A 5,804-nucleotide genomic window follows, 5' to 3' on the forward strand; every position below is an offset into this window, starting at 1 on the left:
CTGGGCCCCGCCCACGTGCATGCTACGTCACCGGCTGGGCGGGGCGTCGCGGTGCCGCTGAGCAGGCGCAGGCGCGGTGTAGCGTGGGGCGGGGCGTCGTGGCTTACGTTCTTTGCCCAGATGCCGAGGTTCTGTCAAGGTGCGCGTTCCCTTGGCTGTCAGCATCCGCATTGGCTTGGTGCTGCTCCTGAAGCCGTTGAGATACTTCGGTCCCCCGGACTTAATTTTCCCTGCCTCTTCCCGCTTGGTGGAGGAGTTACTGCAACCTCACACTACCTTGACCAGCTTGTGGAATGTCTCCTGAATCCCTCCACCTTTAAATTTGCTTTTTAAAGGGAATACGTGGTAGAAAATGCATTCACAACTGAGTAGGCAGTGTGATCGTCTCCTCATTCTTGACCCCATTTTCTGATGTTTTTCCTTTCTTTCTTTCGTTTTGTTTTGATTCTGTTTTTGGTACCAGAGATGGAATCCAGAGTCACTTAACCACTGAGCCATTATTCCCAGACCATTTAAAGAAATTTTATTTACCGACAAGATCTCCCTGGGTTGCTTGGGACCTCGCTAAGTTACTGAGGCTGCCTTTGAATTTACAATCTTTTTTTTTTTAAAAAAATATTTATTTATTTTTTCTTACCTCTCGGCGGACACAACATCTTTGTTGGTATGTGGTGCTGAGGATCGAACCCGGGCCGCGGACACAACATCTTTGTTGGTATGTGGTGCTGAGGATCGAACCCGGGCCGCACGCATGCCAGCCAAGCGCTCTACCGCTTGAGCCACATCCCCAGCCCTGAATTTACAATCTTTCTGCCTCAGCCTCCGGAGCGTTGGGATTACAGGTGTGTGCCACCACGCCTGGCTTTCTGATATATTTCTAGAAGCCACCAAAGTTGCCAGCTTCTGGCTCCAGTTGGTCCAGGAATGCTGGCCCTTAGTTTACTTAGGGGCCACGTCCTGTGGTGGGATGAACCCCAATTCGGTCACTTTCTCTTTCTACTAAGTTAGGGACTATTTCCCAGATTCTTTTGCTGTTGGGCTGCCCACATGACTGAGCCTGGCCAGTGAGGTGTGGATGTGCTAGGCCCAGCCCTGAATGACCTCTCCTTGTCAGGGGGCCCTGGGAGAGCCAAGGAGTACGGATTTTTGCAATAGGGAATGGTCACAAATTTACAGTCAAGACAGAATACTTTCGAAAGGGAGTGGGTGCTAACTGTATGGGATGCAGAGACAATAAGCATAAATCAGTACTGACAGCCAAGTCATGTGGTAGTCCTGTTCAACCACTGCTGAAGGCCACCCATGAGCACCTCATTGGACCCTGCCCTCCTTTTTCCAGGTCAGACCACTGAGCTCACTAAAACTGTTAGTAAGGTCCATCCTTAATGATGGACCTTAAATGTTTTTTTCTCCCCAGTTGTTTGCTATTATAAACAATGCTACAAGATGCCAAGGACTATTTTTTTTTTAGCATACTTGTGGACATATCTTTGGGAAAATTTCTTAGAAATGAATTGACTATGGTAAAGGTTATGCTTTTTTAAAATAAATACTGCATATGTATGGCTAAATTACCCTTTCAGTTAATTGTACTGATTTATACCCCTACGAATAAATGTGTAAGAGTTAATTTCCCTGCAAATTAAAACTACACTGAGATTTTATCTTACTCCAGTCAAAATGGCAACAATTAAGAATACAGGCAATATAGATGTTGGAGAGGATGTGGGGAAAAGGATACACTCATACATTGCTTGTGGGAACTGCAAATTAGTGCAGCTACTCTGGAAAGCAATATGGTGATTCCTCAAAAAACTAGGAATGGAACCATCATTTGACTGGGTTATTTCCCTTGGTACACATCCAACAGTGTTAAAATCAGCATACCAAAGTGATGCAGCTACATCAATGTATATAGCAGCTCAACTCACAATAGCTAAGCTATGGAACCAAAGGAGGTGCCCTTCAGCAGATGAATAAAAAAATGTACAATAAAGAAAATATACACGGGCTGGGGATGTGGCTCAAGTGGTAGGCCACATCCCCAGCCCTGACATGGTGTTTTAATCAGCTTTCTTGCTGTTGCAACTAAAAGTACCCAACCACAACAATTGTAGAGGGGAGGAAAAGTTTATTTGAAAGCTCATGGTTTCAGAGATCTTAGTCCAAAAGACTGGCTGCATTCCTCGGGCTTGAGGCAAGGCTGAACATCATGGCAGGAGAGTGGTGTGGCAGACTGTCCTCAAGCAGGGCAATTCTCTGGAATGTCTATAGTAGAATGGAGCTGCAGTTGCCAAGTTGGTAGCCCACATTGACCTTCTTCCTTTCCCTTTCTTGCTTCTCTATTCCTCTACTGGTGTTTCCTGGGGTTACCTCCCAAATAAACTGATTGCATCTACATCCTTTCTCAGAATTTGTTTGGAGAGGAATTTGAGTCAAGACACCCATTGCTCATAGGTCATTTTGCTAATACCAAATAAAATATCTTAGTTGCCTTTCTGATTTCTTCCTCTGATTCCCTGAAATCCACAAGCACAAATTACTCCCTTTCCAGCCAAATGCGTTCTTTTGAACTCTCAGAAAAGTCAGATCTTCTCTGCTCATGAATTTTCATTTTTCCAACATCTGGTTCATACATGAAAGAATGGGAGTGAAACCTCACTTTTGCCCATGGGAACTTTGTATTTATTATTCATACCTGACACATTGGCCATTGTGTGGTCTCTTTTGGTTTCCTGATGGATCATTTGACCAGGATCACCTTGCATCATAGTAACAATCTGTGGTCAAGATGGTAATGAAGGTATATCACAGATGAGTAATGTTCTGGATGATTCATTAAATATATGAGTAGGGAGAGACTAATGTAAATGAATTGTCCTATTGATTTACTTTCCTCCTATCTATAGGCCTTTAGCATTTTATCATTAAGTATGATTTTACCCTCTTTTAGCATTTTATCATTAAGTATGATTTTACCCTCTTTTAGCATTTTATCATTAAGTATGATTTTACCCTTTATCAGATAAAAACTTTGCTTAAAATTAAGGAGTTTAAAAATCATTAATGAATATTGAATTTTATTTTGTGCATTTACCCTGTTGAGATAATCAAGGCTTTTCCATTAATTTGTTAATGTGGTAGAATTGTATTATTATTATTCTGATGATAATGATGATGATGTACTGAAGATTGAACCCAGGGGTACTCAAATACTGAGCTACATTCCCAGTCCTAAATTTTATTTTTATTTTGAGAGATGGTCTTGCTGATTTGCCCAAGCTGTCCTCGATCTTGTGATGCTCCTGCCTTAGCCTCCCTAGTAGCTGGCATTACTGGTATGTGCCATTAAACCTGGTTTAGCAAATTAAATTCTTTTATTTTATTTAATTTATTTATTTATTTATTTAGTTCTCGGCGGACACAACATCTTTGTTGGTATGTGGTGCTGAGGATCGAACCCGGGCCGCACGCACGCCAGGCGAGCGCGCTACCGCTTGAGCCACATCCCCAGCCCTAAATTCTTTTTTTTTCAAATCAAAGAAAAAATATTTACTTGCATCAATGATACACATATTCTCTCTTTATATAAGCATTATATGAGGAATCCAGGGAAGGAAGATTTGAGATATGGCAAACATGGTGGCTTCAAGTGAAACATGAAGTCTGGTCCATTTGGAGTCAAAATAAGAGAAGTGAGAGGAATCCCAGGCCGCAGAGATACTTGAGTCAAGAGAGAACATATATTCTGAAGACACTGCACAGAGAAGTGTGTTAGGCAGAGAATGAGGAATAGTGAGAGCTGAGGACTGCAAGGTAGATCTTGGAGGGCCAGTCAGTTGGTTATAATTATGACATTGGGGCCCAGAGGTCTCCAAGGCCACACACCTGGTGAGCAACACTCTCTCTGCTGTTCTTAAGATTCTTTGGCAGTGCCCCCAGGGAAGAACTGTGTTCTTAGCTGTAGGGCCAGGAGATAGTTTAATACTACACCAGCTCCTTCCTGGTGTCAGTTGGTTAGGGTGATCAACTGGGTTTCAGTGAGAAGGATGCTCCCACCTCCTATATTGGGAATCTCAGCAATCTCTTCTACTGAAGGAAGGAACCATAAGAAAGCAGGACTTCTCACCACAGATGAAATCGGGACCAAAGAGGAAAGAGTCTTTTTCAAACATCATTAGAAGCCACCAATCTGCAATGGGTTTCACATATCCTTTGAAACCAATTGAGTTGAGAGATGTAAATACAGCAGTTTTCATTTCTTGAATTTCAAGTGAATGATGACTGAGTAGGCAAATCAACTTCCAGGTAAAATCTATTTTACATTTGATGCAAGAACATTTTTATAGCATTCTCATGGGTCAAATTTCAGTGTTTGAATAGGAAGCATTCATGGTACAAGGATATCAATTCCTTTCCAGGTATTCTATTTTTAGACTGATCTTTTTTTCAAGTTCTCTCTTTATTGAGTCACAACTGTCCTCTCATAAATTTCAGCACTTGTTCTGAGTTTGGTCTTTTGAAAAAAACAAAGAAAATCTACCAATTTTCATATGAGTAAATTAAATTCTAATGCTGAATCATTCCTGCATTCCTAATACAAGGCATTTTTCTTAAAAAATTAAATTTATTTTAATTAGTTATACATGACAGTAGAATACATTTATGCACTTTGATATATCATACATAGATGGGATATAATTTCATTTTTCGGAGTGTACAAGTTGCAAAATCATATTGGTCATATAGGCACATATATACATACAGTAATAATCTCTGTTTTATTCTACTATCTTTTCTTTCCCTACATTCCCTCCCCTTCCCTCCTATCACTTCCCTCTATCTAACGTAAGGTAACACTATTCTTACCTAGTACCCCCCATCTTATTGTGAATTAGCATCTACATATTAGAGAAAACATTTGGCCTTTGGTTTTGTGGGATTGGCTTATTTTGCTTAGCATGATGTTCTCCAACTCCAACCATTTTCTGGAAAATATCATAATTTCACTCTTCTTTAAAGCTGAATAATATTCCATTGAATATATATATAACAATTTCTTTATCCATTATCTATTGAGGGACACCTAGGTTGGTTCCATAGTTTAGCTATTGTGAATTGAGCTGCTATAAACATTGATGTAGCTGAGTCACTATAATATGCTGATTTTTAAGTCCTTTGGGTATAAACCAAGGAGTGGGATAGCTGGGTCAAATGGTGGTTCTATTCCAAGTTTTCTGAGGAATCTCCATACTGCTTTTCATAGTGGTTGCACTAATTTGCAGTCCCACCAATTTATGAGTGTACCTTTTCACCAACATTTCTTGTTGTCTGTATTCTTGATGATTGTCATTCTGACAGAGGTGAGATGAAATCTTAGAGTAGTTTTGATTTGCATTTCTCTAATTGCTAGAGACGTTGAACACCTTTTCATATATTTGTTGATTAAGTGTATTTCTTCTTCTGTGAAGTGTCTGTTCAGTTCCTTAGCCCATTTATTGATTGGGTTATTTGTTTTCTTGGTGTTGAGGTTTTTGAGTTCTTTATATATCCTAGAGATAATGCTTTATTGGCAGTACATATGATAAAGAAATTATCCAAATCTGTAGGTTCTTTCCTCATATTATTGTTTCCTTTGCTGAGAAGAAGCTTTTTAATTCGAATCCATCTCATTTATAGATTCGATACAGGTTTAATGTAATTCCTATTAAAATACCAATGACATTCTTCATAGAAATAGAAAAAGCAATCATGAAATTTATTTGGAAAAATAAGAGACCTGGAATAGCTAAAGCAATCCTTAG

This window comes from Urocitellus parryii, chromosome 6 (genome assembly GCF_045843805.1).
Source record: "Urocitellus parryii isolate mUroPar1 chromosome 6, mUroPar1.hap1, whole genome shotgun sequence".
Lineage (NCBI taxonomy): Eukaryota > Metazoa > Chordata > Mammalia > Rodentia > Sciuridae > Urocitellus > Urocitellus parryii.